Source organism: Vidua chalybeata, chromosome 4, assembly GCF_026979565.1.
Source record: "Vidua chalybeata isolate OUT-0048 chromosome 4, bVidCha1 merged haplotype, whole genome shotgun sequence".
Lineage (NCBI taxonomy): Eukaryota > Metazoa > Chordata > Aves > Passeriformes > Viduidae > Vidua > Vidua chalybeata.
Window position 1 is genome coordinate 34,725,766 of NC_071533.1, and position 12,645 is coordinate 34,738,410.

The 12,645-nt window shown below is 40.9% G+C and overlaps 1 protein-coding gene across 1 annotated transcript in view; it reads left to right on the forward strand.

Annotated features, from left to right (window-relative positions):
* Positions 1-12,645, forward strand: part of CRACD (capping protein inhibiting regulator of actin dynamics) — a 67,798-nt gene that overhangs the window by 27,990 nt on the left and 27,163 nt on the right. The window contains exon 2 of the mRNA XM_053940454.1: positions 3,130-3,295. The gene's annotated coding sequence lies outside the window, so the exon portion shown is untranslated. The remainder of the gene's footprint in view (positions 1-3,129; positions 3,296-12,645) is intronic.

The window sequence follows — 12,645 nt, forward strand, 5'->3', positions numbered from 1 at the left end:
CTTATGTTATTCTGTGATTCAAAACTGGTTTACTGTTAACTGTTTACAGTGATTTGAACAAGATAGACTTGTCAAATAGACAGGAAAAAGGGTTTAATTGCTTATTTCCCCTGGTCTCCTGGGGCTGGATCTGTAGGATTCCATTAAAGTGATTAAGGAGAGAAGCAAATGGCATATGTAAGCTGACTTGTTTCCTGGCTCTCCCAGAAGTTGTCCTTGTTGCAAGTTGACACTGTTGACTGTCCCAACTTTAATCCTTTCCTATCCCACTTTTTTCTCTCAGCAGTAGAGATGGACAGAAGTGATGAGCTGTGTGTGAGAATTACAGACTCAAAAGACTTTTGTGCAGAGAATTGTCTGCTGCATTGGTGATGTTTGGAATACTTTTTGTACTTGTTTTACTGTTACAGGAAGCATTTCACTGTGCAATATCATCCCACATCTTCCTGCATAAGATCTTGTGAAAAATTTACATAAACAGACTTTGTCTTAGCAGTCAGGCACTCCTTAGAAACCTGGCAGGATGGAGAACAGCATGCGCAGCCTGTACAGGCCAGGGTGTTCTTTGGCTTTGGAATGAGTCACAAAGCCTGATTTAAAGAATTCATGCTTAGTAATGTGACAGCTGTGATGATGGGTGTGCAGCAAGGAAACAGCTAAGGGACATGTTATGTCACATGGGGAAAAGCAGATCTTGGCTGCAGATAAGTGTGTTGGTTTTCACCTATTTTGATGGAATGAAAGCTGTGTTGACCTGTTACATTTATTCAACACAAGACTCATAGTTGGTGAATCAGTACTGTAGATTTAGAGTCAATGAGGCAATTCACAGTTATATCTGAAGATCTCAAAAAGAGGAGGGTACAAAAGTAATGTGGATGAATGACACGGTGAGAGCTTTTTCTAAAAAATGCTGTCGTTGAATTGATTTATGCAGTAAATTGAATTAAACAGTAATATTGGCATCATGCAGCTTTCCTTTTTGAAGAAAGCTGAGGAAACAAGCAAGGTGAGAACTCTGAACAAATAGCTCTTCTATGCAATCTTGTGTCTGGTACTGATGCTTTCTGTCCTGTATGCTCTACCATCTGATTTTTGGTGTTTTGCAGTTAGTTTCTGAAGTGCATAAAGGGTCAGAGCAGCTGTGGCCAAGAGCAATAATTTCTCTCTTTCTCTACATGATTGCCTGCCTGTCTTTTAGGGATCTCACATAGGAATATATTCTATTACATATAAATACATTCTACATATATCTAAAGTTAGAACTGAGCAGCAAGCAATTGGTCTGGCTGGAGATGCTTATGGAAAGTAGGGCTGGGAGACAGGTAATCTTCCATATCCTGTTTTCTTCTACACTGGTAAAACTGCTGTTCCAGTTGTTGTTTTTCTCATCTGCTTATTGTGAGTCAGAGATTCTGGACTGGAAAGTTCTGATGCTGGGCCTGAATTTGAAGTTCATAATTCAGCTTTTTATTTTTATGCTGCTACTCGGATGCCCTGATGTTTTAATGAACTTGCACAAATGCTGTGTATTCTGACTGCCCAGGAAGAAGAATTACATTTGTGTGAACTTCTTATGGGTCTGTAAAGGAAGTGCAGAATTACTTTCTCTTGTGCCTTTGACTGTACTTTCAATGCAGATTTCTTACTTCATCCATAATCAGGTACAGATAGATGAACTGTGTGTAAGTTTGATGCCACGCTGGGTTCAACTCAGGCTCTCTGGTTCTATGCTAGTTTGGAAACCACTGGAAGTAGACAGGCCAAAGTACTCTTGGGCACATTTTTTCCCCCTGAAAACCCTGCAGATACTCCTCCAGTGACTACAAAGGTTTGTTACCCAGATGTAGTTTTACCCTGCTTAGGTATAGCAGAGTGGAGTGTAAAACCCGAGGTAGAACTAAAGAATGCTATTCCACTACAGAAGATACTCCAGGTTTCCTGGTCAAAAGTTCCTACATGAATGTACTTTGCAACTAAACCAGGGCTTTCTGCTGAGCCCCAGCCCACAGGAAGAGTAGAGCACACCGAGGCAGTGTGCACACAGCCTAGGAGAAAAGCACATACAGGAATGTAATTAGCTCATGAAAATATTTGTCACCAGTACAACATGATGCATCTCAAATTAGATTATGATAGGAGGCTGAATGCTGGGGTTTAAAAAAAGAAACAAACAAAGAAAAAACCCAACGACCTTGTTTTAAGTAGATTTAATGCAAAATTAAGGTAAAGCCTAAGAGGCATACAGTGCTTTAACAGTTATTATCTTTTATGCATTCTCTGATTCATCCCAGCCCTGAGAAATTAACCCATTCTTGACAGCGGTTAACAAGAAAGTCATGGTACTTCTTTTTAATAGGTGGGGAGATAGCAGTTTGAAGCTGCCTTTATTTTTTCCAGTCACTGGTGGAAGAAAAGAGGTTGCTTTTTTCCTGGTTAACTTTTTTATTTCTTGTTCCTGTCTTCATGTATGTTTTGTGGTTTTGCTGTGCTTTTTTTGGTGTAGCTTCGAAAATTTCAGTGTCTTGAGGAAGAAATGCTTGGCCAAATTCTGTCCTCAGTTACTTGTGGAAAAAAAGTCAGAGAAGCTGACTTTGCTCATATGAAGCTGGATGTTTATTGAATAACCCAATACAAACCAACAGAAATGTATCCTTTTCTCTTTGTTCATTTGTAAATTGGCTTGTGTAACTTGTAAATAACTAGTTATGAGGCCACATAACTAAAACACAGCTGTTTGTTTTCAATTGCTTTCAATTCAAGGCAGAGGAGCCGTCCCCTTCCAAAGGGAGGTGACCAAAGCAGTGTTTGTCTATTGGTAAAATGGTCAAAACTGTGCTATAAATCCTAAAACCGCTGCAGCGTTACGCTCTGGCTTTGCAAAATTCTCCTTTCTGCGGATCCAAATGTTTGGCTGCAGATCCTTAGAGCCGAGAGCAGAGGTTTGAACGCTGCTGCCTTTGCTTTGTCAGTGTGACGCGTCCAGAGCAAGTCGCAGCCCGGCATTTCCATGGCGAGCGCCGCGCTGCCGCCTCGCTCTTTGACCCCGCTGCTCCTGCGATCCGGCTGCCGCGGCGGGCGCTCGCCAGCCGCGTCCCTCACCCGCGCCCTCTGTCTTGTCATCTGCAGACAAGAAAAAGGCAGGCAAATTCCAGCCTTTCAAGAAGCTCTTCGGCAAGAGGAAGAAAAGAGAGCCCGCCTCAGAGTGTGAGGAGCCCAAACTGAAGCCCAGCCACTCCTTCGGCAACATCTGCAACAGCACCTCCTCGGATGACGAGCCGAGCAGCGGGCTGAGGTGAGTGCCCCCAGCTGCTGCCAGCCCCTGCACACACAGCGCGGGCTCCCCTGCTTCTAAGGGAGCTAAACTTGAATTCTCCCTCTGCTGAGCGGCACCAATTTGTACATTGCTTGTTACAAAGCGTGTGCATCTTTCCTTCCTCTGAACGTGACACCTGCTGCTTTAGACCTCAAAATCTCGCTGCTTAAGGGACACGTGTGCTGCTCTGCAAATCAGAAATCCCAGGGGGAAGCAGAAATGAATTTGAATCCAGCTCTGTGATTTAACACAGAGCAGAGGCATTAATGGCACTCCTGTTTTTAAAGCTGGAAAAAGAGAAACTTGAACTGGCTGTTATAGATACATTCTTGCATACATTTCTCTGCAAGGTGGTATCTTTGGGTTGGGACAGACACGTATCCTTTTCACTGTATCCCAAATAATTTTTGCATTGCAATTGTCAACAAAAAGGCTGCTTTTATTTTGAACCAATTTGAATGTAGAGTAGAAGAAGGAAGAGAAGGGAGAGAGGCACCTGAAAATCAGATCATATTCCAATGACAATGGAGGGTGACAGGACAGCATGAGAATTTTCTGTGGGGATGGTGGGAGTAAGAAACTGTACACAGTAAACAAGTCAGCAATCTCTACCTAGGAACAGGAAAAAAAAAAACAAAAACAAACAAACCCAAACAAGGAAACAAGAAAACCTGAACAAAAAACCCATTACACCAATAGCAACAAAGCCCCAAGACCAGATGCACAAACTACTAAAGTCAGTAATACCTATTTCACTTTCCAACTGCTTGTCTCAGAGAGGTTAGCTGACTCCAAGCCTGCTGTTCTGGAAGAAAAGGAACTGTTTGCATTGGGAAGTACGTCTGGAAGTGTAACAAAAAACTCTGAAAGGGTAAAAAAACTCTTCCATATTCCTCTGCTTGAGAATGAAATGTGTATCAGAAGCATCACCCTGAACAGTATTTCTAATGGTGTCTATGCAAACATGATTTTAAGAATTTTTTGGGGGGGGATTTTTTAGCTCTGGATTTTTATTCCATTCTAAGTACTAGGTTTCCTTTTGGTTTCTGTGGTGTAGTATTGTACACCTCTTTTGCTCGTCCCAGCTTTTTCAGAAAATCAGTAGTGAGCATAGCCACGCTGTAGCTGGAGGTGTGACTGAGCACTGTTGTGATGCATGACCTGAGTGCACCATGCCAAGGCACTGTAGGAGGTTTTAGTGCCTTTTCCCTCACAAGCAAACCAAATGGCATCATGTCACTATCAGTCATTTCCCACTTGGCATAGCTGAAAATGCAGTGCTGCACCCAGCAACAAACAGTGATATGGGAACTTGTCCTGCTCCTCAGCAGGGACATGAAGGTGTGGCAGACCTTGTTTGAGACTGTTAAATGTTTGCATTTTTAAACCTATTAACTTTTCTAATTAACGACAGCATTAAAAATTAGCTTCTGGGGGAAAATCAGACTGTACAATTTAAATCTGAGGGGATTATTAAATGTGAAGGAGCCCATGTCTCATCTCAAGTGGACCACTTCTTTCTGTGATTCCTCAGAGGTTTTAGCCTGCTAGAAATACTCAGTCAAAGCTCTGTTTTTCCTGCCAGGTTTCACAGTGCAAATGTGGGTGGGATTTGATGATAATTTTCAGTTTGCAGGTAGTTTTTGCCACGTTACTCATTTTACAACAGGAATAGGTGTTCAGTGCAGTGCATTTGATTGCTTTGAGAGTTTAGTTTTGCCACTCCAGTCTGTTTTCAACATCTTCCATCCATTATATTTTTTAGTCTTTACTGTAATTTCAAACATTTATGGATTGAGTGCAGAGATAGGCTGTCTAACTAAAATAATACACATCGTTGTTTACAAGTTGCCTAACAGGCATACTTTCCACTATTCATACAGAAACAGACTAGAGCAAATACAAATAACTAATAGTATATTTACACAAGTAAAATCTGAGAAGTATTGTAAAACAATTTGCTTCAAATTCTTTAAGAATGTACAACAACTGTATAGTAAAAAAAAGCTTAATAAAAGTTCAAATTTTGCAATAAAAGCTCAGGGATGTTCCCATTCCTTTAATAAGCTATATTTCTTCCTCAGCCTGCAATGTACATGAATTTATTATCTATAAATATGTCCTGTGGACATTTAGCTTTGTTTTGGGGAGAGGAGATGGTTGTTTTCAAAATATAGTAAGGGAGGAAGCTGCTTCAGGAAGGTAGAGACAAGCAAATGAATGAGTGTAGGCTAAAGAAGACATCTGTATTGCTTCCAAGACCTAAGCTAGTATTTCACCTAGTGCTGTATTGGCTTACAAGCCTGCTCACAGCTAACACCTGAATCCCTAATGGAGACTGTGCCGACTGGCTGATGCAGACGTGCCTGGAGCGGGGCAATTTAGGTAATCTACATGTGGTGTAGATTGACTAGCTGAGTTGGAAGCAGCCTGAGAGATCTGCCTCTCCATCCTTTCTTACATCCTGGATTCATCAGATGCAAATAACTTGCTTGGTATCCTGATGTATGCACACTTCTATTCCTCTTTATTCATCTATGTTATTTTGCAATACCCAGGTGGGAAGTTTCTTGCTGCAGTTTGTCTTGCTCTATCTGGAATTCCTTTTCCTGTTTCTATATCACCCTTCTTGAATTTACAAAGTTAAAACTCTATTCATTAACTTTCTCTCCTAACTATAAGGACTGGGAGATAGAAGTACTGACTACAAGAAATCTCCACAAGTTTGTGGAGCTTCACTGAAGTCTCCAGAAGCTTCTGTTCTGAGGCTATGATTTGGCACATTAAAAAACTTTATATTTGTCTTTTTGGTCACAGTTGACAAATACTCAACTTCTGAGCAAGCATTGTGAAGACAGACCTGAAAGGGTATCTGTGCAGTTTGTCATTCTGGCTTGATGTGCAGAGGCAGTGGGGAATTAAATTTCTCTTATTGGGGGTACAGTAGAGGACCTTTCCTTAGGCTGAATGAAGTATTTCAAAGGACCTGGAATTAGACCTGTCAGGTGTTTAGGACTCAAGTGTGACAGCATTGACCTTCCAGGAAAAAGTCTCTGAGCAAACTTCAGTGTCTTGACAGTGACTCCTGCAGAAATGGGATCCCTTTACTTGAAGCATTGGGCAGTTCTGTGTGAAGCAATCTAGATCAATAGTAAAAAGTGATCTGTCTACCCACTTGGAGTTTCAAAGAGCTCCCAAGAAACTTTCTCTCTGTCACATCTATTTTTCATACACTGGGTATCTTTTTTTCCTGTGTATTAACTGTATTTCTGCAATTGGCATTTGCCAGTCCTAATTTCCTTTCTAAGTGCCTCATTTTGAGTGCCTTCTTGACTCCAGTGCAAGTGCCTTGTTGCTGTGGTATTTGGTGTCCACCTTCTCCTGAAGACTTCATCTTGTCAGAGCTCTGATTTAAGCAAGTATCTCTTCAAGCCAAAGCAGAGCAAAGCAACACAGGGACATTGTAACAAATTTCATTTTAGAAAAAATCAAACTTGGATTTTCTTTACTTGTGTCAGCTGCCATGCAAACACCTGAAAAAAGTTTCTTATTTCTGGTTTATGAGGTGTGTTGAGGATGTTCCAGGACAGAAAAGGTTATGGCTGCAGATTTCCATTTGCATGGCTTTCAAAAAGAAATTTTATTACAGGCTTTGGTGAAATTAGAGTTGTTGCTCCCTTTTTGTAATTTATATTGCAGCCGAGTAGCATAGAAATAGAAGCCCAAACTACGCTATGAATGGCCATTTCTGGTGTGTACTCAGTGGCACCTGGCCAGAGCAAAGGAGAAGGGAAAGCCTTCCTGGAGTGGTTCCTGGTGTCTTAAGAGAACACAGGACTAACATCGCACTCAGTATTTCTGCTGACCTTAGCTTTTCTTGACACCTCAACTCTTGACTTCCTCCTTTCTGTTATGAGCTTGCTGAAGTCTTTGTGCTTCAGAAGATCTCTTCTCAGGTGTGTGATCTGGAACATTTTACTACTTGCTCCAATTTTATCACTTAGTAGAAATTTGCAGTAAATGCCTTTAGCTTGCCTTTTGTTTTTCCAGCTGCTACTTGAGTGCTAAGCTGCATGTATTTTGTATATGATCCTGAGAGTCCTTCAGTAGAGCGTGTTTCTGCAAGTCCTGACATTTTATAGCAGATGCTGCTCTGTTTCACCTTTTTAACTTGTCTTTTGTCCTCAGCCCTGACTATGACCAGCTTCATTTTCACCTCAGTAATCCCAGAACCGTTTTCACTCTGGTCTTCACTTCTATCACATAGGCTGTCTTGCTGTATTCTCCTGGAAGGTTAGGCTGTCTCACTGCCCACTTGTCCTCTCTTTTCCCTCCCTTTTGGATGTTTTTGTTGCACTCCCCCTCCTAATCATCATGTACTTAATTTCCTTTCAGATTCTGCATGGCAACTGTAATTTTCAGCAGCTGGTGAGGTCTAGGGCTGGGCTCTGAATAAAACAGATTTGTCACCTGTAATATAATGTACTGTCTTATTTCCTCTTCTTTTCCTTCCTTACCAGCTAAATGCAGTTTCTATATAACTCCTATTCCTGCCAAGGCTAATGTAGACTTCTCACTTCCTTTTCTGTATATTTTGCCATATTTCACAGCAAATTTTGCATAAACAGGTGCTGTTATTTGACAAAATAGTGTCACATGCAGTGGATTGTCAGGTCAAATGTGAAACCTAGACCCTTTAGAGCCCAGTTCCTTTTATTAGTCTGCATAGTTTTATGCTAACTGGTGAATTATTCACATCCTCAAGCTGCATTATGAGCCACTTGCAGAATTACTGTAAACCAGGGTCATGCTTTTCTTTGCACATGCTGACACTTTCTGAGAGTAGACAATTAATGAATAATTACATAAGATTCATTTGTTAAGAACTATGGAGTCCCACCCAATTACCTTCTTGTCAGACAGCAGCAAAGGCAGGGCCACTCCCTCAGGGAAGGCAAGCAGGACACCAAGGGGATCCCACAGCAGGAGGGGTCCATGGTCATGCTGCAGGTCCATAGCTGAGAAGGCAGGGCCAAGGGCAGGCCAGGAAAATGGTCTGCAAAATGAGCTCTGCATCAAAGGGCTCATGACCAGGCACAGTTTTGTCTGAGCTGCAGACCAGCACTTCTCCAGCATGGCTCAGGCAGGGACCAAAGCCTCAAGTGTGATCTTAAATAGAACTCCTGGACCCGTGTGTGCAGGTGGAGGCTCCAGATGAGGCTGATCAGGGACATTAGAGCTTGTTAGTGCATTCAGGGCCTTGATACTTCCCATGGTTAATTTTTATGCCCCTAATCATAATAATTTAGTTATATTATTAGCATGATGCATCAGCTACTTAAAGCTAGGCTTGATCTCTACTTGTAAGAAAAATAAAATTATGGTAAGTTCATAGGTTCCAAGTCCCTTGACACCAGACTGGAGCTTTGCATTAAGATAATGCTGTGGGATATCTTTGAAGAGAGCAGAGCTACCCTGAGCCTGGCTGCACAACCGATTGTGGCATCAGTGGGACTTGGATGGATTGTAACAGGGGACTGTGCCATTTTCCCAGGGTTAGTGCCTTGAAATTCAATGGTTCCTGAAGGTGATATGAATATATAGTTAGAATAAATGCAGAAATGATCTCCAAGTTTAGTTCATGAAAAAGATTCCCTGTTGAAAAAGCTTTTCTTTTGTCTGTTCAGACTGTGAGGCCCATGTTTGTGGGTTTGTTAATGCAATGAAGTCATGTGCTGTCTGAGCACAGCTCTAACTCAGAATCATGTTGCAGCATGAACAATATTCCCCATCCAGACGTGAGTGAGAACCTAAACTCTCCTTCCAGCAGATGAAAAAGAGGACACTAAAAATACAGCTCAGAATTAAATCCATTTTCCTCTATTACAGTATTAATGCATCACTGGAATGACTAGAAAATGCAATTTATGTTTTTCATCTCTAGCTGCCCTGGAGACATTCATGGGAGATGCAAAATGTTGAATCGGATTTCTTTTCTAAAGCAAAACATCAAGTAGAGGCAACCTATGACTGCACTTGTCATTTCCCTCAAGCAATATTCTGAGAAGTGGTTCTCAGTTTCCTTTGAAGAGATTATATGAAGGGTCAATACCTGGCTAAACCAAATTAATTCTTGCTTTGCATGCTTTTTAAATTTTTTATTGTTTAAAAATCACTTTATATTAAAAAGTTGACTTTGATCTGTAACACTTACAGAATTGGTTTCTAATGGAAATCTAAAAGAGTGAAAGTCATGAGACTCTGGTTTTTTTTGGACTTGGTCTCTACAAACATAAAAGAACAGAACAACTCATTCTTTCCCTTTATTTTCCAGTTTCTATTTCTAACTCTTTAATATCAGAGTGGGAGGAACATTTATGACACACTAAAGAGGCAACTGATGGTGTGAGATTTCTGCACTTCAGTAATGCACCAGCATGGGATTATATAAGAGCTGAGGTCTCAGTATTCCTTTCTGGAAAAGCTTCCCCTTTTTAAAGGATCACACATTTGTCTTAAGGAGAAGAAATAGCTCTGGAAAAAAATGGGGTCTAAAAACATCATAGCCACCAGTGTCAATACAATAATGTTGTATTCTGTGCAAAAGTGTCCCTGCACATGCTCTGATGTAGTTAAGGGTGCAGTAAGTGTTGATTGGTGTCTGACTCTTTCCAACAACTCCCTAGATATGCAGCTAGCATGGAAACTTGTGTCAGGATTTGCTCAGCTGAACCAGGAATTTGTGTGGATTTTTGAGTTCTGATGTTTTGGGGGATTTTTTTTTTTTTTTTAAGTTGGTTCTTTGCTATTTTGTTACCAGAACACTTCTCTGAATTGTTTCATGTGAACAATGACCACTATTAAGGCACAAAAGGGGTGATGTGAACACTTGGAGTGGAGGATAAAGAGAGTGTGATACCTCAGCTAGTTCTGATTTAAGGTACCTAGAACTGATGGAAAATTACATCCTAAATAGATCCATAGCAGTGGATGGCTGAGGGAGGTCCAAAGAGGGTCTCTGTTGCATTTCATGGGAGAGGAGTAAGACTTCCTGTAGGCTCAGAGTGGTCCCATTCTACTGTGAGAGATTTGTTTCATATCTCCTAGTTTCTTAGCACACACAGACACCTCAGCAAGAATGAGTAATGGATAAAGAGCAAATGGAATTTAACTTTGCTGTCAGTATGAAAAAATTAGTTTTGAAAATTTGTGTATTGCAACTGAAACTGGAACATGATATTTGGGTTGCAACACATCTTCAGAGAGAACATGTTCAAGGATTTGTTAAAAGTGCTTTGTATTTTGATATAGCACATCCATAATTCATGTAATTTAGTCAGGTTTCTGAAAGTGAGTCAGATGATGATTCAACTATTTTCAGCATAAACAGCCTTTGAAGTGTCATCATTGGAATTATCAACAGAAGTGCTCAAAAACTGATGCCCCTATTTTCCCACATCCCTTGGAAGTGATATGGAAGTTTGAAACTGTAATACCTTCAGCCATGGCTATGACTGTAGCCCATATCTCTGTCATGCTGTGAATTTGCTGAAATCCACTCCTCATATTGACATTTCTGATATTCCTTTTAACTGAAGGGAGAACAGTCTGTAAATGTGGATTGTGAGGATGTTATTGTATAAAGACTTCTGAGAAAAACTTCAGAGATGAGTAGCAGCAAAGGAAACTCAATTATTCATACTGTATTATGACTTAAAAGAAATTCAGTCTTTCCAAAAGTAGAACATGAGCAAAGTGAAAAATGCAGTGGAAAAAGGACCTTTGTGATATAATCTGTCAAATTCACAACTGGGAAATGTGAAAGGATTGTGGACTCCAAGGGAGTAAAATAAGAGACCTTTCAGAAAGTACAAGTAGCTTGGAAATCACCTTAACTGCTATTTAAACTTGCCTGTAAAAGAAACTAGGTTACTATAATGTGTGAATATCTTTTTTCCAATGTTCTTTAGCCTACATAGATATTTAAACAAAATTCTTAAACTATTTTTACCAGTTGTTGTACATGTGGCTAGCAGAATTGCTGATTCACCCACTTCTTAAATATTCAGCATATTTTCAAAGCATTTTGAAGGGATAGAGTAGAGAGCAGTCTGGCATTAATTCACCGTGGGGTTTCTTGTGACTGTTTCATGTGTTCTGACAATTTGGAGCATGTTTAATTATCAAGTCAAAAAGAAAACAAAAACGGAAACAAAACCTTTCAGATATGCTTGTCCTCAGCTCTATGAAACAAAAATGAGTGTGCCTTATAACGAGGGGAGAGAGACAGAGAGAGCACTTGGTGTCTGGGAGAATGTTGGAGATGCTTATGCTAAATGCTTAGCATGGTCCTAACCTGCCACTGGTACCATTGTGTCAAAGACAGGGTTGGGTTTTCAGTGGTGATGTACTTATGGTTGCAGGTCACATGGAGCTGCCAAGCTGCTTCGTGTGACCTGGTGTCCCCAAAGGAAGCTTTCAATGAAATTTTGGCAAGTGTGCAGGCAGGAGGAGAGACTAGATTCCTAAAAGTGTCCTCAGCTCTGCAGCAAGGTGGGGAAGATTTTCACTCACAGCCATGTCCCGGGCAGTCCACCAGAACTGACCTCAGCAGTTGCTCTTTTATTCCACTTCAGAGATTCATGTTTTATCAGGCAATTCCTACAGTATTCCTGCCGTTGGTCAACTGCAGTTTTGGGGTTTGAAGTGCTGGCAAATTCTCTTCAGTTTCAAAGCTGCAGGTTGGCTGCTCCCAACTTCAATATTTACCATTCATTAGTAAGGTCAAGAACAACTTCCAAACAAGTCACTGAACTCTTTGGTGCCTGAATTGCAACCCTTGCCTACTAATTAGTTGTAACAAACAACACAAATATACATGAGGTGTCTGATTTTAAGTATGAGAAATTCAACCCACTGGACAGCAAAAGGGGTGAATGGTGTTGTATGCACAGTGAGTAGCTGCGAGACAAAGCCACAAGTATCTGAGCCACAGCATAGCTGGAAAAATATTTGAGAAAGGATCCTCTCTGGAGAACAATATAACTTGGACTATGCATTCTCAGCAGATCTCTCAGCTCAAAGGTAAATAGCAAACAACCAGTTCCCACTGGCCTTGCCTTCTGCACCTGCAGCAGTCTCACACACAGAACAGTGCAAATGCAGGAGGGGTTGCCATGGGCTGGTTTGTCAAATTTTGCATTTGTCCTTCTCACCTTGTTCAATGCAATACTGGAGCTTTCAGTTCAAACAGACCTACACAATTATATGAGAAAAGCCAAATTTCACTCTGTTTCATGTCAAAATATTCATTTCCAGGCCTGCTAGGA